Raw genomic sequence first — 27,079 nt, 5'->3', positions numbered from 1 at the left:
AGTAGCCCCTCTTATGTGAGATGAGGAGGCAGGCATCCCTTTCTAAAATCTTGATATAGAAATAAAAGATGAGTACATGTTTTGTTAAAAATAAAGTGCCTTCGGGCCGGCCCGTGGCTCACTCGGGAGAGTGTGGTGCTGATAACACCAAGGCCCCGGGTTCGGATCCCATATAGGGATGGCCAGTTAGCTCACTGGGTGAGCGTGGTGCTAACAACACCAAAAAAAATAAAGTGCCTTGAAAATGCAATAAGCGGAATTCGGTGAACCCATATTCTGCATGTAGGGAGCCAGTCACTGGGGATGCAGAAATGAATAAAATATGATGCTTATTCCTTGCATAGATGGTTTGTAATTGCAAACAAGTAATTGCAGAATGGCATTTGTGTCAGGGAGAAATGGTGGTGTAAATCACTGCTGGAATGATTTGGTAACAGGAGTAGATTCTTAAAGAATGAGTAATGATGCTTCTAAGAGGAAGTAAACCACGTTAACTCATGGAAAATGCCTGGACATAGGAAATTGACAGGAAAGATGGGACATTTTTAAACTGAGAGAAAAGGTTATGCTAGATATTTGGCTCTTTACGGAGGGATTTTCCCTTCAATTTGCTACACAGCAGTTTTAGATTGTTGTATCTTATCACCTCAAGTATCATCTGGGACGCTCATGGCTTCAGACAATTGCAGACTTTGTTTGACTTCAGGTACCAACATAAGTTGTTTGACTGAGACTATCAATGAATATTGATAAGACTTTTGATTCTTTAAAATTCCCTCAGGGAAAACAAAAGACAAACTCTAGGAATTCCTTAAAGGGTAGAATTTTGTTTTCCTTGGATCAAAATCTCAGGATTCTAGGGTCAGGAAGCAGGAGACTTAAAAGTTATATTAACCCTAGCAAGGCCAGAGGCTTCACTATAAACTGCTGTGGGAGAGTGAACGTAGACGGAGAGGCCAGAGGTGAAAATTGTAAGTAAGACACCCTGTGAAGCAATATTGCTGAATTCAATTTATGTAGGTCTTTAAAATAAATAATCAAAAGGCGTACTTTTAATTTCATTTTCTCCATACAACATACCTACAAGATAGGTGGAGACCAGGATTACTTTAAAAAGAAAACTATTTAATGACTCAACAGTAAAGCTGGTAAAACTCATGTCTACTGCCTCAAGTCCAGAGCACCTGCAAGAGGCCTGAAAATAAATGACACCATGTGCTGAATTACCAAGGCTTATGCATGTAAATTATCTCCTCGCCTTTTTATCTTCTCCACCTAGAGTCATCATTTTAGTGTCAAAGTTTTAAAGCAAAGCTCAACAAACAAAATAAAGAGAGTAATTTCATATTGGTAAAAGGCACAATTAGCATCAAAGACAAATATATGGAAACTTTAGGCACAGATTAACATATAAATGGAATATGTACGAGAAAAATGATCAGAAATTCAGAATAAGCTGACAGAAATGTAGTCAGACTGAGAGATTTTAGATATCACAAATAGACTACAACACATAAAAGCATTAAAAAAATCTAAGCCTTGGTTTCTTCATCTGTAAAATAGGGTCAATATTTATTATCAAATATATTAAAATCCATAGGGTTAAATATTAGGGAAAACATATATAAGGAACCAAGCACAACAGCTGTCATGAGTGTATGCTCAATACATAGAAGCTTTAACAAGGTCGACATTGTAGCAATATGTAGAAGGATGTACCCTAAAAACATATCATTTACTTTCTCTCAGATCATTATAACATACACAAAAATTTGATGTAAAAGAAAATCTGAATAAATTAACAACAGAAGAAATTCTCCAGGTTATGTTCCCTGGTCATAGTGCAATAAAGTGAGAAGCTATTTTTAGTAATATTTTATTGTTATTATTATTGATATAAGAATTTAAGTAAATAACAACAAAAGCCATATGGAAAATGTTTAAAAATCTTAAATATAGCCACTAAAATAACACATAAGCCAATTAGTTAATAACAAACTTTAGAGAAAATAAGGAAAATTAGAACTCAGAGAAAACTTTAGGGATGCAGTCGCAGACAGAGATACCCAGAGGTCAATCCATAGTCTTCAATGCTTTTTGCTATTAAAAAATAATAAGAAGATAAAGCATTTAACTTATTTAGGAAGCAAAAAAAAAAAAAACCCATGAAAAGTCCTAAGGATGTCATCAGAAATGAAACAAAACAAAAGCCCTCGCCCTCCCGAACCCCCCCCCCAAAAAAAAATTGTTAAGCAAAAACATGTTAAGGTAGAATTAACAAACCCAAGGGCTATGATCACACTTGCAAGACTCTGAATCTCACCAGGGGAAAAAAAAAAAAAACGAAAAGGAGAAAAAACAATATAGAAGAGACTGATTGCAAGGGTTTCTGAACAAAGATAGAGAAAACCTATCAGAGAAGTCTCCTCATCCTGGGCTCGGCACTGCAGAGCTTCTGGACTTCTTCCCAAGTGTGGACCCTCCTGAGCCAGGCACCCAGAATAGGAAACTCTCCCTGAGACGGAGACAGAAGACGAGTCCCCACTGAGCTGCCCCTCAGAATGAACCCAAATGCATCTGGGACTGATGATTTTCTGTATGTGTCTTTTCCATTCCTTCTCTGGTAGCTTTGATGGTCTGGGTCACAGGAGGCCAAGCACTATAGTCCTCAGACTTATGAGTGAGAAGAGTGAGACCTACCAATAGGGAACAGGTGAAATTTAACTCAGGTTGAGCGTTGAGGCTGACAGCACTACTAAGTGCAGGACTCAGCATGGTGGTTGTGGTTTAGAAGAAAGGAAGCTCCACAAGATGGTGACTAAACAGAGAAATGCTAAGTCCGGTCATCAGAATCAGTGCATGCCAGGCGCTGGGTCAATGAGTCTAGTTGCCGTCACTGCCTCGAAACATTTGTGTCTCAGGACTTACTGGCCAGACAAAACTGCAGCAGGAAGATGGCCTCACTTCATTTCTGGCGTCCCGGGCTCCAAAGAGAGCACAGGCTGTCACATCCAAGACCTGAGGTGAGAAAGGGTCCAGGAACAGAGTCAGCAGCATTCCAGATTACAAAGCAAAATAAAAAACACGTAGAAGGGGATTGGAAATAGATGGCAAGTGTTTATGACCATATTCAGCACAATGTGTCTAAATGCACCTATCCTTTTATTTGCCTGTTTGGGGCTTCCTGATTCTGAGAGTAGATGTCTTTTACCAATTCTGAAAAATCTCATCCATTATCCACTCAAATGTTGCCTGACCTCTCTGGGTTCCCACTTCCTCTTGGTTTTTGGCCTCTGAAGATTCGTTATTACCTTTTTTTTCCATTGGACCACTAAAAAACCTAATTTACCCAAAATGTCAGGTTGTTTTCAACCTTTCAACTTGACTTTACTGAGTAATACAAGTAATAAAAATGGTTCTGAGGTAAAGTCTATTGTAGGTTTTATTGTACGCTTAGTTTTCTTCCTCCTTTAGCAATGCGAGTTTACTGAAGAACAAAAGCCCAGAAGCCTAGGGACCATCGAGTTTATGTGGCTGTCTTTATAGTTTTCATGGAAGTCCAAGGCTGATCCACATTTGCTGGCGTGTAGCTGTTAGGTCCAGCAAGGATGTCTTTGGGCAGTCTTCTTTCTGTTAAAGCAAAATTTCCTAGACAAATTTATCTACAACACGTGTCAAAGCTTATTGCTCATTAAGGAGGAAAGTAGGAAGCAGTAACGGAATGTCACTTCTCAATGACAGGGGGAAAGAGAAGGTTTACGTACAGCAGCTCCTAACCCTATCAGCAGCGTGGTTCAATCAGCGGCTTTGGTAATTCAGAGGCCTCTTCCCAGAGTAGCCAGGCATGAACTGTTAATCAGAAATGATAAGTAATATGTCCAATAAGGAAGCAACAAGTGAACTGATCTTTAGCTATTAGACAATACCAAGCAACAAGGTTTTGTTCCTTAAAAGGCCAAGTTAGGAAAGAGATTACAAAACAGTCTTTAATAGAGGTCACTTAAGTAGAGACAGTCCTGCAGCAAATCCCAAACATGCAATTAAAAATAATTTTTTTTTCCTCCCTCAGGGAAAAGAAATGAAAGTTACTCCCTACTATCTGAATCCCTCACATGCATTCTGTCACAGGTAGCAGGGGGCAGAGAGTGTGGTAAAAGGCCTTCTTGGGAGCAGAACCCAAGGGCATTCACTCCTTTTACCCTCAGTGAGGAATCAGTGTGTTCCACTAGATTCTGCCCATCCAGTTAAAAAGGGCAGGGCACGCTGGCTGTTGATCTGGCCAAAGACTAGAGTGGGGTCCAGGTCATTGCCGCTCTGTGCCAAATCTTCTGTGAGGCACAGAGATGCCGAATGGGAAGACTGTGGTTCATGGGTACTGAAGCACGGCTACACTGACTCATCCCTACCAAGCATCTCTGTCACATTCAGTGTGAGTATGAAGATACATTCTGATTCTGTTACTGCTCTGCTTAAAGTCCTTCAATGACTCCTTCACGGTCTTGAAAGTAAAAGCTAAGTATGTTTTCTAAGACCATGGATGATCTTAGCCACTGGCTACTTGCTTCCTCCATCATTCAGGATATTTTGGTTTTCCACAAACATATCACATTGTTTTTAATTTATGGTCTTAGCCTGGATCTCCCACACTGAATCAATGAATTCTGTTTTGGGTTTGAGGAGAGAAAGAGAGAGAGAAACACACGCGCACACACACACACACACACACACACGCACACGCACACACACACACACACACACACACAGAGAGAGATAGAGAGAGAGAGAGAGAGAGAGAGAGAGAGAGAGAGAGAGAGATCAGTTAGTCCATCTTTAGTGGTAGAAATTAAGAGATTAAACTCAAGAGTTATTGGGGACCATGATTTACCCAAATATGAGAAAATCACTCAGCAGTGAGAGATCATGAGGCCCATATGCAGAGAAATGAAAAAGATAGCATTGAGTCCCCAGTTCCAGTTGGGTTTAATTACATTGTTAACCTGGCTGCCTTTAAGAGATGTGTGTGAGACGCTACACAGAAATAAGGAAAGGGGTTTCTGGTCTCCAGTGAGAGTGCCATAAAGAGCACTCCATATAGAACACTGCCTTCAGTGTGATTGTTTGGAATCGCATGTGACTGTGAGGGACGAGAGACATCCATTTATTTCCACCTTTGTGCCTAACTCATTCAGAGTCCAAAGAAAGTCTTTAAAAAATTATTTTTTTAATTTTTCTATTTTTTGAGCAATAAGACAGGATCCTGACCTTTATGAAAATATCTGATAATTTGAATTTGGAAAAGGTAATATGTTTGGAGCATTCAATGGAAAAAAAAATACAGATTGTTAAATATTTATTTTTCCTTGTGCAAACTGCCCCTTAGGTACAATCTAGGCTAGCAATATTTGAAATGCAAGAAAGGATCTAAGGAATTAAGTTAGAACATGCTGATTATCTGCAAAACATTCCGTTTAGGCTTTTAGGATTGAGCAAGCTTGTGCTGTTTGAAGGTGAAGTGACGTAAGAAATTTCCCTTTCATTGTTAGCACTAGTCAACACCTCTTGGGAAAAGGTGCAGTGAGGTGTGTCTTGTGAGGATTCCTTCTTTTTCATTCACCAGAACCTGGCTCAACTCTCACTACCTCTTGGCAGTGGCTGAGGAGTCAGTACAAAGCCAGCAAGCAAAGCCAGAAAGCCCATGGCATAGCTCCACAGACTGCAGATGAGAAAGGCCCCACTGATTCAGTAAAACCAAAGTCCAAGAGACAAGAGGGTAAAGGTGGAGGAGAGGAGCTGGAGCTCTGGATCAGAGTCATGGGCTGTTAATAGCCTGGTCTTCAAATTTGGACACCCCTTACCCTGCAGGTACACCAAGGGTTAAGAAGCATGTGGGCATGGGTGGTTTTAGGGAAATCAAGTTCTGGATCCTCAATTTCCTTAAAACTTGATCTGAGAACATGCTGAGTTGTGCTTTCCAACCTTTGCTTAGGAAAAAATTCTTCTCCCATTTTACTGAAGAAGGAACTCCACAAAGAGGGGATGGGGTGGGGAGAGTGAGTGGTGTGAGTGTGTGGGGGAAGGATTTGAAATACTGGTACCTGCAAAGCTTCCTTTGGTTAGACACCAGTCAATGCTTCACTGCATATTTTGTACCACTTCAAGGAGAAATATGTTGAAAATCATATCCTTTGCAGCTATTTAGATTTGTGATGAAACTTTAAAATGTCCGCTTACAAATACCCAAAGCAATACAGGCAGTCCTCGCTTTGCTTGGTAGTGTGGTGTCACAAAAATGGCTGTGCAAGCAGAAACCAGGCAATCTTAATAATAGGAAGAAAGCCTGACTGGTTAGCTTACTTGGGAGAGCATGTTGCTAACACCAATGTCAGGGGTTCAGATTCCCATACCTGCCAGTGACCAAGAAAAAAAAAATCAATAGGAAGAATCTGATACATGATCTTTAGAAATTTTTCCCAGTGTGGGAAAAGACTGCCTCTTTAATGAATGGTATTGGGAAAACTGGAAATCAACATGTAGAAAAATGAAACTAGATCCGTACCTCTTGCCATATACCAAAATCAACTCAGAATGGATTAAAGACTTAAATATAATACCTGAGACTATAAAACTCCTAAAAAAAACATTGTGGAAACATTTCAGATATAGGACTGGTCAAAGACTTTATAGGAGACACCAAAAGCTCAGGCAACAAAAGAAGGGATTATATCAAACTAAAAAGCTTCTGCACAGCGAAAGAAACAATTAATAAAGAGAAAAGGCAACCTACAGAATGGGAGAAAGTATTTGCAAACTATGCATCTGACCAGGGGTTAATACCCAGAATGTATAAAGAACTCTGACAACTCTACAGTAAGAAAACAAGTAACCCAATTATAAAATGGGCAAAGGAACTGAATAGACATCACTCATATACAAATGGCCAACAGGCACATGAAAAAATGCTCAACATCACTAATCATTAGGAAAACGCAAATCAAAGCCACATCAAGATATTATCTCACCCCAGTTAGACTGTCTATTATCAAAAAGACAGAGAATAACAAATGCTGGTGAGGATGCGGAGAAAAGGGAACCCTCTCATACTGTTGGTGGGACTGTAAATTAGTACAGCCATGATGGAAAACAGTATGGAGGTTTCTCAAACAACTACAGACAGAACTACCATATGATCCACTGCTGGGCATATACCTAAAGGAATGGGAATCATTATGTCGAAGGGATACCTGCACTCCCACGTTTATTGCAGCTCTATTTAGAGTAGCCAAGAGTTGGAATTAACCTAACTGTCCAGCGACAGATGACTGGATAAGGAAAATGTGGTATATATATACACAATGGAATACTACTCTGCCATAAAAAAGACTGAAATTCTGCCATTTGCAGCAACATGGATGAACTTAGAGAAAATTATGTTAGGTAAAATAAGCTAGGCACAGAAAGAGAAATACCACATGTCCTCACTCATAAGTAGGAGTTATGATAAAGAAAGAAAGAGAGAATCACAATACTACATTGAACTTTCGAAAAAGGAAAAAAAGAAGAACAGAACTGTGGTCATTAGAGGTGGGAAAGGGGGAGGAGGAGGGGATTAGTGAAAAATTAGTTAAGGGTCACAAAGATTGATTACATTTTGCAAACATGAGTATACTAATTATCCTGATTTGATCACCACATATTGTACACACGTACTGATATTCAATTCTGTACCCCACAAATATATACAATTAATTGTTTCAATTAAAAAAACTGTTAAAAGAGAACATTAAAAACTCTTGCAGTCAGTTATAAATGCACAGGGAAATGAAAAACATAGCAAAACTAATAGGTACTTAGGGCACTGTAACTTAAACACTAGAAACCCTCAGAATTTAAAACATTGAGAAGTAGAAAACTTATCAAAAGTGGTTTGGACAGTAAGTACTTGCTTTTTTCTAGTTGTATAACTTTCGAAATGGAGTGAGTGTCTTTTCTTTGTCTTGGCAAATGGTCATACTCCTTTCTAAGTTTGAATCCCCTTCCAATGTCTTATCCTAGTTCTTCTTATGTGATTTTGTTTTGTTTTTTTGGCCAGCGACACTTCCTCTGGGACACCATCCTTTTTGTCATGACTGCTTTCTCATGTCTCTGGGTGAGCTCACTTTACTAAGTTCCTCTGGCTGCATATCTAACCCAGAGGCTCTCAAAAGGTGGCTGTGTCAACATCCCCACCGTCAGCTATTTCCTCTACGAGTTTCCTCCAGTTCTTTTAAAGGGTATTCAAGTAAAATGTTTGAAGACCACTGGCCTGCAAGGAAACCAACATAAACAACCCTGATGATGGATATTTCTTGAAGGCATTTATTCAGTGCTCCTATCTGTGCTATGTTTCATGGTAGAGAGATTCTAGTGAAAATCAGGAACTTCTTTCAAAAGTGGAATCTCATTGGAGAGATGAGGCACACAAATCAATGGACAATGAAAGCACTGGAGAATGTCAGAGCAGGAAGGGATTGAAGATCTAGTCCAGGTGGCCCATAGGGATGTTTGACTTGCAAAGCTGTTTCATTTAAACTCTCTCATTTTATAACTAGGGAATCAAGACTTGCTCTACCTCCCACAGGTAGCTAGTGTTGAAGTCTGAGTTGAAGCCAAGTCTCTTAGGGTGGTTTGGTACATTATTTTGGTACAAAGTAAATCTTGTGGTATAGGGTCTCCACAAGATCCATCGAGGAAGAAAATCTCACTGGATTTCAGACTAGACGGGGATGATGTCATCTGACATATGATATGGGTGGTCATATGGGCCTTGAAGGACAGGCTGCATTTGGGCTGATTCAGGTAGAGAGGGGTAGGAGGGGCTGAGGCCACATAGTGGCAGAATGGCACGTTGTATGCTGGGGACACAGTAAGGAGATGAACCTGGCCGTTGTGGGAGCTGCGGTCAGCGATGCAGCACAGAGCCAAAAATGTTTGCATTCTTCCCAAGGAGGGAATCCAGGTGGAGACCTCATTATGTTGGAGAAAGGATATGTAGAAAATGGAGGAAGAATTAGGGAAGTCAAGGAGAACAAGATCATAGCACTGTGGAGGCATTTAAGTTCTATGTAACTCACAATATGTAAGGTACCAGGGTGCTACAGTGATAAACAGGAGATCCTCCTAGAGGCAAGACAGGGGATGCAGCATCAGCAGAAAGAAAGAAATGAGGATTACTTAGAGGAATGATGCCTGGGGGAGACAGGGAGAGGAGTGAAAGAGTGGGTCCTGGGCTCCCAGCAGCAGCAGAATTTTTTAGGGTTCTTTGAGTTCCCAGCAAAAAGAGGTGGAGAGAGGCCAAGAGCCAGTCTCTGACAGTCGTACACATTGCTCGTAATCACAGATGCTCTGATTATAGACTTGGAATGATACGTTCTTTCAGTGTCTTGGCCATCATTCCCCAGCCAGGACATGTCAAGTTCTAAGTCCACAGGTGCCAGGGTTATCTGGGCACCTAACCCCGGGCCCCTTAATTTCTTCTGAAGCAAGAAATAGCCCTGATCTCCTTTGGATATTAGGGAGATAGGACCTCATGGAACCACTAAAGTACCAGGCAGTGGAGAGAATCGAAGGCAGGTTAACAAAGGTTTGAGTGTGGAACTAAGTTCTCTGAGTTCCCAGAGGAGGAAACTGTCGATCCCTTCTGAGTCCAAGGCTCCCTCTTTTCCTTGGCTAATCCAGCAAGTAGCTGCAGCTCCCAAGAATGTGCTACGTGAAGGAAGCAGATGGTTGGTTTCACTTTTAAAAGTAATAACAACCTAGAGAAACTGGCAGAGACGAGACGAGTCTAGGGCTTCTGCTTCTCTATGACGCAACTGGGGCCAGGAGGGGCAGCTGTGATGCAAGTGGCTTGGGTCAGCCCAGGAGGAATCTCTAGTGGGTGGAAGAGTCAGCAGGGATTTTCTTTCAATTAGAAGAAAAACTGGCATCTGAGCCCAGTGGGAGGAGCAAGCAACTCAGACTTTTGCTTTCTTGAATCCGCCCATGAGTTGAAGGCACAGCTGCAGGGGGTGAAATCCGTGATTCTGTTCACTCTGCTTGTCTGATTTTAAGGAGTAGATTTTTTTTTTCCTCTGTGAACTTGCTCTTGGCCACCTTAAGCAAAAAATAAAATGGCTTGTTCTCAAGAAAGGAAATTGATCCTCCAGATCTGTGCCAGCAGCTTTACTTCATACAGCATATTTCTGACCCACCCGTAAAATCCAGAGGCTTGTAGTTACAGAGACTAGAAGGCAGCCCAGACTAAATAAATGCCAGCCCTTAAACTGCCTGTGCAGGAATTGAAAAGCAGACTTCCTCAGGACGATACTCTGTCCCTCTGCTGACTTTGGCAAAAAGAACACGTGCTTTGCAAGATCATTTCCAGGAATGATGACAGAGGAACAATGGCCCACAGAGTCTCGTACTTTCATTTACATAATTTGTAAGCCACACTCTGCCTTGTACAAGGAAAGATTTGTGGTGGCTTACAAAACCAAACAAAGCGAACAACAAGGTGGTCACGGTAGAAATGAAAGAGCTAAGACAGGTAGAGGAAAGCATTTGGTTAGTAAATATGCCAAAAGGAAAACCAGTATTATTACTATAAATGCATGTTCAAGTGGCCAATAGAAAGTAGCCAAAGTAGCAAAGTAGCCAAAAAAAAAAAAAAAAAAAAAAGAAAGAAGGAAGGAACGAAGAAAGGGAGGGTCCTACACTTACTGAATGCCTAGTGTTATGCTTTTGTTATGCTGGGTATTTTTTGTGGCTAATTTTTTCTAGTCCTTAGAACAGCCCTATGAGGGAGGTATTATTGTCCTTGTTTTACAAATGAGGACAGAGAGATTAAGAACTGCAGTCCAAGCTTACAAGACCAGTAGTGGGGACTAGGATGCATCTTTTTAAATGTTTTGTGTCCAGTGATTATCCAGGAAGGGAGAGAGGCCCAGTGGTTGAGAGTGTGGTTCTGGAGAACCAGACGCCTGGGTTCAAGTCCTGGCTTCAGCAAGTACTAGCTGTGTGCCTTCTGGAGTGTTCTTTAATCTCTCCGTGCCCCTTCTCTAAAATGGGGATAAAGGGGCTGGCCAGTTAGCTCAGTTGGTCAGAGCATGGTGTTATAACACCAAGGTCAAGGGTTCGCATCCCCAAACTGGTCAGCTGCCAAAAAAAAAAAAAAAAAAAAGAAGTAATAAAATAAAATGGGGATAAAGAGGGTCACACGAGATAATCTATATAAAGGAAGTAGAACAATATCTGAAACATAGTAAATGCTCAAAAATACTAATAATTATTACACAGAAATTGGTGGGGGTGGGTGGGGCACCAACTGTGTTCATGTTGTTTGTATTTTTTTTCTTCCTGGATATCTTTTAAAAATAAGATTTAAACAGTGTCTCTTGCATTCCTCTACCATAATTATTTGTACATTTATGGCTGCATACTCTTTGATTGGCTGTTACTATGGCCATGCATTTGTAATTTTCTCTATAGAGAGAATAGAAAGATAACTCAATCTTTCATCTGTTATGGGTGATCAAAATTTGTTTTTATGAACAGCTGGGAAAATTTTCTTTCATCTTTAGTGCTTGTTATTAAATGCCACAGCTGTACCTTCTGGCCTGAGGAGAGCTCCAGCCCTGAGATCTAGGGCAGGGCCCCCAGAGGCTGATAACTGCTGCCTCAGCAGCTGGTCCAGACTGGCCAGACCTTTCAGCTCCCAGTTTCCTGTCCCCACTGGACTAGTCTTTAGGGTGTGAAGAGACCATGAAGACTCAGTCATAGTGGTCCTCAAAGCAACATCTTATTAGATTCTTCTCCTTGGGGTAAAACACAGGGTCCAGAAGCCTGACCAGATCCACCATGAGCAGGTTGCTCCTGGGGGCAAGGTGCATCTGTAGGTGATGCTGGCAGTGCATGGGCTCCACCCAATGTGGCCAGCCCTAGAGAAACTTAACCTATGCTGAAAGTATGCTTTTCTCCATAGGTTAAGTTATAAAGTATAGTTTGGTTTGGGTGCTCAGACTTGACTGATCCTTCTTTTCCCAGGCACCAGCAAACTGTGCTGTGGCCCAAGAGCTCTCTCTCTGTCCCTTTCTCTTTCTCTCTCTAAAATCCATCTCAGGACACCTATTACCTTAGTGTGAGTTTATCTAAAACATTACCACTTTCAGAGATATTTGCATTTGAAGCCTTTATCGATATATAGGACATTGATCTGAGGGATATTGGGTTTTGATGGGTAAGAGATGAAGGGCTTACATCCCACCCAGCAAGGCCAATGTCTGTGCAGCCTCTACAAGGGCCCCATTTGCCAGATCTGTGGGTTAGCTTGGCAAAGTTAAGCAGAATTAGTTCATTTTGCTGAGCAGTTCTTAGATTGATCAATGGAAACATCTCATTCTAAGGCTCCTGAAAGAAAGCATTTTGTCAGGCACATAGCCCAAAAGGACATAGCATATTTAATGAAAATTCCTGTGTAATTATTCTGAGGGGAAAAGGACATTTCTGCTATGCAATTTCAGGGAAAAATTTAGAAAACATATGGGGCATCTGTTATTTTTATTGTTCTTATTGCTTGACTAAAATCAAGTGTGTGCATGTGTGCGTGTGTGTGTGTGTGAAGCTCTGATACATGTGTATGTTGGGGTGGAAAAAGAAATGTTAGCCTTTAAGGAAGAGCCATAAGACTTACTCCCTTCTTTGTAGGCACACCAAAGGAGGGCCAGCAATATTATCTCTGTTTCTTTTTTAGACATATCTCTATGGGGTAAGCTGCTCTACCTTTTCAACAAATTTCACCTTTTAGTTCAGTTGAAAACCAGGGTCCCTGATTTTTTTTTTCTTACCTAAAAGGTTCATCGAGCATATCAAGTGGTAGAGTTGGGACTGATGTAGAGGTATCTAGTCTAGCACAAACAACCCCATATATTTCAACAAGCTTTGAGAATACTGCCCTGGTCACACTCTACACCAGAGCAACAAAGCTCTGATAATGCTAACCAACACTTAAGTAGCTCTTACCATGTGCTAGTACTGATTGAAATATCTTACGTAGGGCTGGCCAATTAGTTCAGTTGGTTAGAGCACAGCCTTATAACCCCAAGGTCACAGGTTAATTACAATATTAGCTCATTTAGTTCCACTACAAAGTTGGTACTATTATTAGCATCACTAAGTTGCCGCTCTTGTCCTCTGATGGGGTCCAAGATATGCACTTTGGCATTTCAGAAAACAGCAGAAGCAGGAAGGTCACTCTGATCTTTCCCTATTCTTTTTTCCTGAAACAGGTCATTAAACCTTCATTTCAAAGGTGCCCTCTTTGTGCCTGGAGTAAAAGAATATCCTTATCTTTGAAGACACAGAGAAGAATTTGAACAAACAGGCCTTACTAAGATCTCCCAGTTTATTACCATTAGATCATACTCCCTTTGTCCAATCATATTTCTCTACAAGTATCTCCACTTCTTCATCAAACTTAGCATAAAAATATACAGATATCCTTGTATCTTTGGGTTTTCATTTCTGAAGGCTCCTGTGTCATGTATATAAATTGGTGTGATTTTCTTTTGTTATTCTGTCTTTTGTCCTAGGGGTAACAGCCACAAACCTAAGATGGGAAGAGAAGACATTTCTTCTCCCCCACACTTTCCTTTTAGGAAACGGGGACACAGAGAAGTTATACCACAGCTAGTAAGTACGAGTAATGGAACCAGGATTCATAACCAGATAAGCTGGTTCCAGAGGCCTTGCTCTTTACCGTCATGCTATTCTGCTTCTGATATGAAGACCAGCTCCATAGAACTCACTTCTGTAGCTTCTGCACCAAGCCTCTGCACTAAATGCTTCAGCACATCAGTCTGAGGAACACTTAGTTTAATAGGAATAGATTTTAAACTGTGTTCCAAAGAAGCTGTAGGGTTTCAAAGAGCTGATTTAGGAGTAGTTCTCAGAAGAGGAAGCCGAGTGAGTGAACTCCAGAGTTACCTATCCTAATTCCCCTTTTACCTGTTTTACATATCACAGTTTTGCATATGATTTATTTGGAAAAAGTGTTCTGTTATTAAGAGTGCGAAAGAGTTTATAGCCCATAAAACAATAAAGTACTGAATATACAAGTAGCAGAACCATTGACTCAGGTTCCAACTTAATGACAAGCACCAGGGACTTGGAGGAGGAGAATAATGGAAGCTGATAAAACCTGAACATGACTAAAAGTTGGAATCTACATGGGGTACACTGGATGACAGAATAAGGATCAAAAAAGATCCCTAAATACTAAAGTTATGGACAACATGAGCAACTTGAGTGACAGTCATAAATGCAAATTTATAGATTTAGGATCAAAAGAACACCGCAACAAAAACAGAAGCAGTTTCATTGCATGTGACTTAGTAGGGGCACATGTAATCAATATTATAACTAAGCCTTTAAATCAATGAAATTTGAGCTCAGTACGAGGACACGATAAAAGAGCAAAGCACTCTGCTCAATGCTGCAGACTGTCTGTGGCACTGTTTTCACTTCTGAGAAAACTTTAGAAGGGACATTGACAAGCTGAAGTTCATCCAGAAGACGATTGTAATAGTGAAGGGATATCACACCCGGTCACAAGAGATATGGTTGAGGAAGTGGGAGTGCTTACCCAGAGAAGAGATGACTTTTGGGAAAAGGCTTGAGGGCCAGCTCTGAATGTGGGTAGGGATGTCATGCGGCAGAGGGAAGGCCTTTTCTTGCTGTAGAATGCCGGGTTAATAGACAGAAATCACAGGAAGGTGGGCTTCGCTTACCATTAAGAACACTTTCCAGGGATGTTAACATTGGAATGGATGCCTGGAGTGGGGTTAGTGGCTTCCCTGAGAAGACGTTCATTCAGGGGCTGCATGTCCAGAGATGATGAAGAAGTTCATGTCCATTTCAGAGGTTGGGCTATCTCTAAAGTTACTTCTAGGTCTGATAGTATAGAATGCTATAGAATTTCTGTCGTATAAATAAAAGGAGGTACAATGTTTTTCTCCTTCTTAGGTGAAAATTGAAGTCTGTGGCAGAAATAGTATTGCTTCCTATCTTAGTCAGCTTGGGCTGCTCTAACAAAATGCCATAGTCTGGGTGGCTTAAGCAATAGACACTTATTCCTCACAGTTTTAGAGGCTGAGAAATCAGAGAACAAGGTGCTGGCAGATTTGTTTCCTGGTGGGAACTCTCTTCCTGGCTAGCAGATCGCTGCTTTCTTGCTGTGTCCTCACATGAGCAAGACAGATCTCTCTCACTTCCTCTTCATTTTTTTTTTTAAAGATGACCGGTAAGGGGATCTTAACCCCTGACTTGGTGTTGTCAGCACCACACTTTCTCAAGTGAGCTAACCGGCCATCCCTATATAGGGATCCGAACCCACGGCCTTGGTGTTATCAGCACCACACTCTCCCAAGTGAGCCATGGGCCAGCCCTTCACTTCCTCTTCTTATAAGGACACTAATTTCATTATGGGAGCTCTAATCCTATGACCTCATTTATACCTAATTACCTCCCAAAGGCTCTACCTTCAAATATCACTACATTGTGGGTTAGGGATTGAACATATAAATTTGGAGGGATACAGACATTCACACATTCAGTCCATAACATCAAACATTCCGTGTGCTTTTCTGCATTTCACAGTTCTCATGAATTAGGCAGGGCCATATGATTAGCTCTGGCCACAGGGTGTGTGTAGCGAGTTGAATATTATCTCCCTAAAATTTGTTTTCACCCAGAAACTCAGAATGTAACATTACTTGGAAATAGGGTTTTTGCAGATGTGAGTTCCTAAGATTTAAGAAAACCCTAAATTCAATGACTGCTGTCCTGCTAAGAAGAGGAAAGGACACACAGAGACACAGAGAAGAGGGCAGCATGAAGATGAAGCCAGAGATTGGAGTGATGTGTGCACAAGCCAAGGAATGCCAAGGGTTGCCAGGAGCCACCAGAAGCTAGGAAAAGGCAAGGAAAACTCTTTCCCTCAGCCTTCAGAAGGAGCATGACCTTGCTGACACTTGCATTTTGGATTTCTAATCTCCAGAACTATAAAAGAATAAACTCCTGTTATTTTAAGTCACCAAATCTGTGGTTACCTGTTATGGCAGCCACAGAAACGACAGGTGTCACTTTCTGGGCTGCAGCATTTAACTGCCAGTGAGTGACTCTTTATCCTTCTCTTCCTTTGCTGAAACAAATGTGGAGACTTTCTGCTGAGAGGGCAGTGTGAAGAGGAAGCCACCTAGATTGCTGAATCACAGAACGGAGGACAGCAGCCCCGAAGAACTGTCCACACCTGCAGTGGAATTTGCATGAGGGATCTTTAAATTTTTCCAATGTAAAATTATTGAGATTTTGTTTGTTACTGAAGCATAGCCTATTCTGTCCTGACTAATATAGTATTCTTTGCAAAAGGTGAGAGTAGGAAAAATCTACTGGGTCATACACTATTCACCAATCTAGGTCTCAAAGAAGCCTCAGAAATTCACTGTCAAATGAGGATAAGTGCCTTTTCAAACTTGTAGGGCAGCAACCAGTATATGCTGCTATTTAGGAAGTGAGTACAATGTGGCATTACAAACACTAGGTGAGTCTAGGTTCAGTCTCAGAAAACCTGGTTTAGACTTAAGTTCTACTAAGGAGATAGATAGATAGGCAAAAAGACAGACAGATAAATAGATAGACAGACAGACAGACAGACAGACATTCACGGGGTGAGGAGTACAGGAGGCTGGAAGGCATGTATACCCAGACCTTGGGCCCCTCACTTGGAGATCTCTCTCCAGGTACACAGAATTCCCTGTCCCGAATGGCCCTGAGCCCTTTCCCAGGGCCTACAGGGGGCTCTTGCCCACGCCTGTCTTCCTTAAGGAAGAACCGCTTGAAGGCCTAAGGGATGGCCACAGGGTTGCCATAAAGTCCAGTGTCTGAGATGGATAAAGAAGACTTTCACACCTGACCATCGGTAGGCCTTTATTTTCTTGCTGATTGGAGGCAAAGGGGTCTTGTACAGCTTTTCAAATTGGACCTTAACTTGCACCTGAGCTTCCATAGTTTCTTAGATCCTTTCTGAAGTTTTCCTCTGTCTAGGATGTGTCTAAAATTAGCAGAGAAAACTGAAGTCCTCTGAACTCCTCCTTCTTTTCTCTCCACTCCAACCTCAAAAACACATCTACACACATATATGCAGCTATACAAGATTTCTATAAAAACTGAAACCCCTGTTCTCACCACTGAGGTCTTTTGGAGTGTCCTTCCTCCTTTTTACTGCACTAGGGCATTTTCCACTCAAAACCATTGAGTTAGAAGAAAAATAAAAAAACACTCATAAAAAAGAAAAGGGAAGGGTTCTTGACAGGATGCAGAAAATAACGTTTTCAAAATCATTCCTATTCCCCTATGGACGTAAGTGCTATCAAATTCAGGAACTGCTAGCACCAATAATATGATTTCTGGTTCTTTGTTTTTCTCCTTCTTTCCCATCAATGTTTTCTAAAACCCAGGTTCTGGGCAGTGACTCTTGAATGCATCCTTGCATACAAACACCCACAAATACCTACAAGAAAATTCTACAGCCATGGCGTCTTTTAAACTTGCAATTATATTTTTATAGAGATATATACAGATTGGGAGGTTATTTACTATAAAAGCTCTTCAGATTCTCCTGGTATGGTGAAGGAAATTGAAGGAGACAGAGATTGGACAAATGCAATCAGCAACAAATAAAAACTTAGGAGCTGACTTGATTTTAATAAATTTGGGCACAACTTAAACAGATTTTAAGATGCTAAAGACATTAGGATAATTCTCAGTCCATCATTCACTCAAGTATTTCTATTTTGTTCTTTCTATTCTAACAGAAGAATTAAAGCAGCCAAACTGTATTTATTGTGTTTACTTTATATGAAAAGGATTTTATACACTATTCTGGAAAATATAAGATTGTGACACAAGTGTTTAGAAGCTCAAAACTCTTTGGGGAAGAAACACATGTATAGAGAAAGTTAAAACAATATAAGACTTTTTCAGATGTTGTACTCTTGATTTTACCTCATTTCTTCAATTCGTATTTTATGTTATGACAAGAGTTATCTTTATAAAATGAAAATTTGATCCATATATATGCTTAAAACCCTTGAATAGCTCTCTGCTTTATTGGAAAAAGTTGAAGTGACTTAGCATTGGATATAAAGTGTGGTCTTGTCCTCGCCTACCTTTCTGGGCTCATTTCCAGTCACCATCCCACTTTCTGGTGTGCAGATTGGGAGCTTCCTGAGATCGTGACTATGTCTTACTCATCTCTGATTTCCCGGTATCATAGTGGAGGCTTACAGCACACTGAATTTTCAATGAACAGATCTTTTTCCACCCATCAATCTCTTTTCAAAACCATCATTTTGTGAAATTTAACATGTATAAAATTTAATAAAACAAATGAGCAGCCTAATGGGACGTCATAAAAAGAATGCTCATCTAATTACCATGTAATTAAAAAATAAGGACATTGCTGGCTCCCCAGAAGAGCTCTGAATGCCATTTCTAATTGCATCCCCTTCTCTTCCTGCCAAAGGTAACCACTCACCCCACCTATTAGTCCTTTCTCAGCTCAGGCTACAATCCCCACAGCTCACCTCACCTCTGTGATCTTTCCCCTGACCTCATACAGCCCTTTGAAGGTGCTCTCTCTTTCTGTCTGTCTCTCTCTCTCTCTCTCTTTAAGCACTTACATTCTTCAGCATTCATTTGGCATCTTGAATAAAATATTATGTGTTTTATAAATTTACATTTATGGTATTTTTCCTGTTTTGCTTATATTATTTTGCCTTCACTGCCAGTAACTTTACCTGTTCAAATAGATATTTTTTTCTTTTTTGGTGTCTATACTCTATATTGCTATAGTCTACGTTTTACTTTTATAGTTAAGATCTTATTAGGGATGCTCAATAAGTATTTATTGAAAAAATAGTTAATGAGTGAGTGAATGACAGCCATATCAAAGCACGTCAGAGTCAAAAATTTACTCGACCAGAGAAAGAGAAATAGGAAAGTCGATACAAATACGCACACACAGAAACACACAAACACATATACACACACTGAAGGAAGGAGAGGAGGAAAGAGAAAGAAGCAAGATATTGTTCTGATGTAGTACACATGAATATTCAAGAGTTTCACATGCTGAATTTGGTTTAATGACTCCGGTTACAATTGAAGGAAGCATTCAGTAGGAAGCAGTAGATATCCTTGTTTACCATTGAACTCGAAAGGAACCAAAGCCAGAATAGGAGCCAGATTATGAAGTGATCTCCTGACATGGATATTCCAGGAAGGATTCCACATTGTCAGGGGAATTGGAAGAGATGACACTGAAAATCGTTTCCCACTCTATGATAGCACTGGTAAATAAAAATTATTGACAATCTAAAAATAATGATTAAGTCTGTAGTTGACTTAGAAACTAAGTTGGCACTGAACCCTCAGGTCTAGGACCTTGGGCTGTAGCTCAAACATCTCCTAGATTCCAGTTGGTAATATAGTTAAAGCTTTCAGCCAGCCCATATCTATCCTTTCAGCTCCTGGATGGAAGAATCAATGTTAAAACTGTAAACCTGAATTACCCTCCCTTTCTTTTCATATACTGTTCAGTGATTCCCCATGTTTCTGGCAGAATTTGACTCACTCTTTAAGATTCAGAAAAAATGTACCCTTCTCTATGAAGCCCACTCTGATCCTTCGTGAAAGTTAGGGCTGTTTCTATTCTGCTCCCACAGCTATTTATTTTTTTTTTCTTAAGCACCCAATGCATTGTATTTTGATTAGGTGTGTTTATCTGCCCCACAAAATCACAAGCTCTCAACGTTGTGGACTGGGTTTTATTTAGTACCAGACCTATGGTATATGCTCAATATGTTTTTAAATGGATAAACATTACAGACAAAGTAGTAGAATCTGAGACACAGAATCAAAAGTTACAGACACCAAGTACCAGAATGAATACTTTCTGTTTATTAGGTATTAAGTTAGGTGCTGACAAAAGGCAAATGAAACACAGAGCAGTCAACTAGGAGCTCACAGTCCAGACGAGAAAACAGAGAAGTAGGTTAACACATGAAATATTGTTGGAGGGAGGAAGATGGGTAGGCTGCCTTGGAAGTCCAGAGGACTGGCCTCTGACTTAGACTGTGGAATAGGAGGTAAGTGTTCAAGGTGATTCATTAAGGACAGGAATGTGTCAGCCAGGTAGATAAAGAAAAGAGGTGAGGGGTATTAAAGGCAGAGGAAACAGAAGCATTGGAGTCCTTCTGGAGGGTCCGTCTTAATAAAATTTGGTCATAAGGCCGATACAGAGATTCTCAATGGTGAAAACAAACACAGAAATTTGCTTTTGTCAGGTGGAGTAGTGGCCCTCACACTACTCCTAGGTGTACCAGAGAGGAAAAGGGGAAGGACAGGAGAGTATGACAGAATAGCTGGAGAAAGCTTAAGCCCATGTTCAACCAGAAGGGAGAGTAGCGTATTTCTGTCTGACTAGGAAAAAAAGAGAATGCAATTGGATCACAAATCGACTCATACTGCACTTAGGTGTACAAGGAAAATTAGCTTCTTTATTATCTATTACATATCTGATCTTCTTTACAATCCCCCACATACCTTTTTGAGAGGGGAAGGTGGAAACTTTCAATTTCCCGTTTCTTATATCACAGGCTCTTCCAGTTTAAATAGTGTATTTTGAATAATTCAGTCTCTTTTGGGTAAGTGCTCTGAATTTCAGATTTCCTCTCTGCCATCTCTCCTCTTGCCTACTACCCCACTCCTTCCCAAGGATAACCTCACAGCAACTGGGAAGACAAATGATTGGAAATCATGCAGCATTCTCTGGAACCTTATTAGTCTCCTCTGGGCTATTCTACAGGGCAGCCAATCAGAAATGCTCCCTAGACAGGTGACCATTCAGGTGCATCTGGTTTTACTTGGCTTTTTGGAGGACATGCAAGAAGTCATGACTGGAATCCACAGTTTAGGGCATTTGAATGATATTTTACATGTGACAACCACTTCATTCAGACCCTGGGTCTCATCCAGTCTGCTGCTCCTATCAATACCTCAGCATCTGGTCACATGGTTGAGTACCATGCAAATCTTTGGGGAATAAGGAAAGATACTTTAGGATCATTTTTCTGAGTATCTTCTCCCAGAATTCACAAGCATATGCATCTGGATGTTTCCACTGGGTCCCTTCCCCTTGGGGTTCATCTTGAGTCAGAGAAATGAAAACATGAAAGTTCTCCTCATAGTAGTCAACTCTCTTTTCTTTCCCATAATCCATTAGAACAGAAGGGGTGATGGATTTATTTCTTCCTTCCTGGCATAGACTTCCCTTACATAATTACATAACATGCTCTTCCTTGGCCCTTATTAGGGAAGGAATATCATTTCCATATTATGAGAGAAATTATAATTTAAGAAGAAACTCTAAAATCTGAGATACTCAGTCCTGCTACTAATAAAGGACAAGAATAAGCTAGTTAATATCCCCACATAACATTCAATAACATGAGTACAGCCATGGCAAAAAGCAACGTTTAAAAGAGAGAAGTGTTCTGGAATGGAAGAGCAAAAACTTCAATGAGCCTGTTTTCTTGCAAAAACATAGAAAATACTGGCAAAACAACTAAAATCCTCCATTTCGGAACCCGGAAAATAATGAAAGCCGCAGAACAAACTGAAAATTGTCTATCCAAGTGAAACTATTAAACCTCTATAAGATAACAGAGCCTATATCATTTTAACTCGGCACTATCCCCCTCCCTTATTCCCCCTACCCACTCCTACCCCCAGCCCAGTGGTGGTGTTGTAAAAAGCCAGCAGTTTCACAGACAACAGAGAGGACTGATTACTTCTGGACCTTGATGAAAAGCCCCACTCATAGAGTACAATCAATATTTTGTCTGAATTAGCAGGTGTCTGGAAAACTTCTGTTCCCAGAATGTTGAAGCAATTTGATTTGACTCTGAGCTTAGCTAAACAACAAAAGCCCTATCCCCACTGTGTTACCTAATACAATAGTAATCTGCTGGCAACATCACAGCTGCTTGGCCAAAGCTGTGATTTCAGTTGAGGCAAACAAGAGCATGACCAGAAATTTAAAGAGAAAGCTCAGAGATCTAGACAACCATAAGGAATTTCAAAGATCTCTGAAATATTTCTGGGGATCTAGAAGTGTGTGTTATGCAGGGTGGTACCTGGGAAGGTAGAAGGGTCCAGTCACTACAGTCCATGTCTGGCTGTTATTGAGGTCCTGCATAGGCATGAGGTAAAATCTAAGGCTGTCTTATAAACTGCCTGAAGTTTGAAGGCAGCAAGAGAAGTTATTTACCACATATAAAGAATCCTCATCAGAAATCATAGAGGCCAAAAGACAATGGAGCAACATATTAAAAGTGTTGAAAGAAAAAGACTGTCAACCAATCATTCTATATCCAGCAAAACTATTCTTCACAAATGAAGGAGAAATTAAGACATTCCTAGATTAAAAAACAAAAGAAAACAAAATTAAGAACTCTGAGAAAATTGGTCACTAGCATAGCTGTTCAAAGAAATATTAAAGGGATGGAACAGAGGTATTTTGGAGCAAAGATTTTGTATACTATTGAAATAAAGTTAGTATTAGTCTGAACTAAATTGTTTTAAGTTAAAATTCTAATTTTAATCCTCAGGGCAACCACTACTCAAAAAACTTTACAAATAACTTCTTTATCATAACAGAAACAATAAAGGAATCAAAAGGTACAATAGAAAATATGTATTTAATACAAAAGAAGGCAGTGATAGATGAATAGAGAAACAAAAAGACATGAGACATAAGAGATAAATGGCAAAATAGCAGACAAAAATACTACCTTATCAATAATTACAACAAAAGTAAACACTCCAACCAAAAGGCATAGGTTGGCAAAATATATAAAAGAACATAATCCAATTATATGCGGTCTGCAAGAAATATACTTTAGGTTCAAAGACATAAAGAGGTTGAAAGTGAAAGGATCAAAATGATATTCCAAACAAACAATAACCAAAAGATAGCTGAGATGATTACACTAGTATCAGAAAAATACCTTTTTAAGACAAAAATTGTTCCTAAAGAAAAAGAAGGATATTAATAAAATCATCAATCTATCAGGAAGACATATTAATTATAAGCATATATGCACCTAAGAACAGAGTCCCAAAATAAATTAAGCAAAAACTGATAGGATTGAAGGGAAAAATAGAAAATTAAACAGTAATTGGAGAGTTCAGTCCCAAAAGATCAACAAAAAATTAGAAGACTTGAACAAACTGTAGCCAACTAGAACTGACTGACGTCTATAAAATGCTCCACCCAACAAAAGCAAAGGGTAAAATATACCTTTTTCTAAAGTGCACATAAAACTTTGCCAGGACAGATCATATGTTAGACCATAAAACAAGCTGTACTAAATTTTAGTGTATTGAAATTATACAAATTAGTTTCTCTGATCTTATTAGAACTACATCAGAAATGAAAAATGAGAAAAAAATTTAGAAAATTTACAAATATGTGGAAATTAAATATACTCTTAAACAATCAATGGGACAAAGAGAAATCATGAGAGAAATAAGAAAATACATTGAGATGAATAAAAGTGAAAACACAGCATATTAAAAGTGAGAAAACACAGCTAAAGCAGTTTTTTTGGTGGCTGGCTAGTACTGCAATGCCAATAAAGCAGTTCTTAGAGAGAAATTTATAATAATAAATGCCTATATTAAAAAAAAGAAAGGTCTCAAATCAATAACCTAAAATTCCACCTTAAGAAACTAGAAAAAGAAGGAGCAGGTAGGCTTCACTGCTGGTGGACCCCATCCCCAGCCTGGGCGAGTACATGCTGACCAGACAGGTGCTCCCCCACCCTGCCCAGGAGAGACCTGAGATCAGCAGTGACCATGTGCCCTGAGGCACCAGCAAGACCAAGCAGGTAGGCCTTGCTGCTGCCGGACCCCATCCCGAGCCCAGCTGAGTAGGTGCTGACCAGAGAGGCCTGAACCTTCTGCCCAGAGGCACTGAGGCAGCCATGCCAAATTGGCAGTCCCAGCAGGATCCTAGCCAGAAAATAGTGTCGAACCAGTGGACCATGGAATCCCCTGCCACAATGACCAAACACCAAAGGAAAGATATCAGAAATATGAAAAGTCAGGAAAATAAACCACCAAAGGGTAATAACTCTCAAGCTCTAGATCCTATAGAACAAGAAATCCTTGAAATATCTGACAAGGAATTTCAAGTGATAATTCTAAGGAAACTAAATGAGATACAAGAAAGCTCTGCTAGACAACATAATGAAATGAGGAAAAGTATACAGGACCTGAAATAAGAAATGTACAAGGAAATCAGTGTCCTGAAAAAGAATGTAGCAGAGCTTGCCAAGGTGAAGAATTCATTCAACCAAATAAAAAACAAACAGAGAGTTTAGCCAGCAGGCCTGCAAAAGCAGAAGAGAGAACTTCTGGCCTTGAAGATGGGCTGCTTGAAATAACACTGGCAGACAAAAGAAAAAAAAAAAGAATTAAAAACATTGAAGAAAATCTAAGAGAGATATCAGACAACCTTAAGCTCTCAAATATCCAAGTCATGGGTATTCCAGCAGGGGAGGAAAAAGAAGAATGCATTGAAAACATATTCAACAAAATAATGGCAGAAAACTTCCCAGGTATAGGAAAAGACACAGACCTTCAGATTCAGGAAGCTCAAAGGTCCCCCAATGTATTCAACCCAAAAAGGTCCTCTTTAAGACATTTCATAGTCAAACTGGCAAAACCCAAAGACAAAGAGAGAATCTTAAAAGCTGCAAGAAAGAAGCATCAAGTCACCTATAAGGGAGCCCCAATCAGACTAATATCAGACTTTTCATCACAAACCCTAAAAACCAGAAAGGAATGGGATGATATATTCAAAATACTAGAAGACAGAGATTGCCAGCAAGAATACTTTACCCTGCAAGGCTATCCTTCTAAAATGAAGGGCAAATAGTGTACTTCTCAGACAAACAAAGACTGTGGGAGATCACTACCACATGGCCACCCTTACAAGAAATTCTCAAGGGAGTACTGGGTTTGGTACCTGAAAAATAACTACCACTGCCATAAAAACTCAAGAAAAATCAAAACCCACTAGTAAATTAAAAATGCTAACACTTAAGACATCCAAACAAAAATCAATAAAATGCTAGGAGTAAATCAACACTTTTCGATAACAACTCTTATTGTAAAAGGATTAAATTCTCCAATCAAAAGACACAGACTGACTGACTGGATTAAAAAGGAGGACCCAAATATATGCTGCCTTCAAGAGACTCACTTCACCTATAAAGACTCACATAGACTAAGAGTGAATGGATGGAAAAAGATATACCAGGAAAATAGTAACGAAAAACGAGCTGGAGTAGCTATTCTTATATCTGATAAAATAGACTTTAAACTAAAAACCATAAAAAGAGATAATGAGGGCCACTACATAATGATGAAAGGATTCATTCAACAAGAAGACATAACAATCATAAATATATATGCACCCAATGTCAGAGCAGTAACATTTATAAAGCAAACTCTATTAGACCTAAAGAAGGAGATAGACACTAATACCATAATAGCAGGGGACCTGTATGCCCCAATATCAATATTGGACAGATCATCTAGGCAAAGAATTAGCAGAGAAACATAAGATCTAAACAACACTCTAGACCAATTGGATTTGGCAGATATCTACAGAACATTCCATCCAACAACCTCAGAATATTCATTCTTCTCATCAGTCCATGAATCATTCTCCAGGATAGATCACATGTTAGGTCACAAATGAAGTCCCAACAAATTCAAAAAAATTGGAATTATCCCATGTATTTTTCAGATCACAATGGATTAAAATTAGAAATCAATAACAAATGAAATTCTGGAAACTACACAAACACATGGAAATTAAACAGCATTCTACTTAATGACATATGGGTCCAAAAGAAACCAAGCAGGAAATCAAAAAATTTATTGAAACTAATGAAAACAATGATACATCATACCAAAACCTGTGGGATACTGCAAAAGGAGTACTAAGGGGAAAATTTATTGCATTAAATGCTCACTTCAGAAGAATGGAAAGATGGCAAGTAAACAACCTAATACTTCACCTTAAGGAACCAGAAAAACAAAAACAATCCAAACCAGAAGATAGCAGACGGAAAGAAATCATTAAGATCATAGCAGAACTTAATGAAATTGAAACCCCCAAAATGATACAAAAGATCAATGACTCAAAAAGTTGTTTTTTTGAGAAGATAAATAAAATTGACAAACCATTAGCATGGATAACTAAAAAAAGAAGAGAAAAGACCCAAATAACAAAAATAAGAAGTGAAAAAGGTGATGTGATATTACAACTGATACCTCAGAAATACAAGAAATCATTAGTGACTAGTATAAACAACTATCTGGCAACAAATTTGAAAATCTGGAGGAAATGGATAAATTTCTGGGCACACACAAACTACCAAAACTGAGCTAAGATGATGTAGAAAATCTGAACAGACCAGTAACAATAAAAGAGATTGAAACTGTTATCAGAAGGCTCCCAACAAAGAAAAGCCCAGGACCAGATGGATTCACAGCAGAATTGTACCAAACATTCAAAGGGAATTGACACCAATTCTCTACAAAGTATTCCAAAAGATTGAAACATATGCAAATCTCCCAAACTCATTCTAAGAAGTAACCATCACCTTGATACCAAAACCAGGTAAAGATATAACTGAAAAAGAAAACTACAGGCCAATATCGTTGATGAATATAGATGGAAAAATCCTGAATAAAATACTAGCTAACAGAATACAGCAACACATACTCAAGATTATATACCATGATCAAGTGGGATTTATCCCAGGGATGCAAGGTTGGGTCAACACACACAAATCAATAAATGTGATACAACATATCAATAAAATCAAACACAAGGACCATATGATCATCTCTATAGATGTGAAAACACATT

This window comes from Cynocephalus volans, chromosome 8, assembly GCF_027409185.1.
Source record: "Cynocephalus volans isolate mCynVol1 chromosome 8, mCynVol1.pri, whole genome shotgun sequence".
In the NCBI taxonomy this organism is placed as follows: domain Eukaryota; kingdom Metazoa; phylum Chordata; class Mammalia; order Dermoptera; family Cynocephalidae; genus Cynocephalus; species Cynocephalus volans.
The sequence above is the reverse complement of the archived record's forward strand: the minus strand, read 5'-3'. Positions refer to the sequence as shown.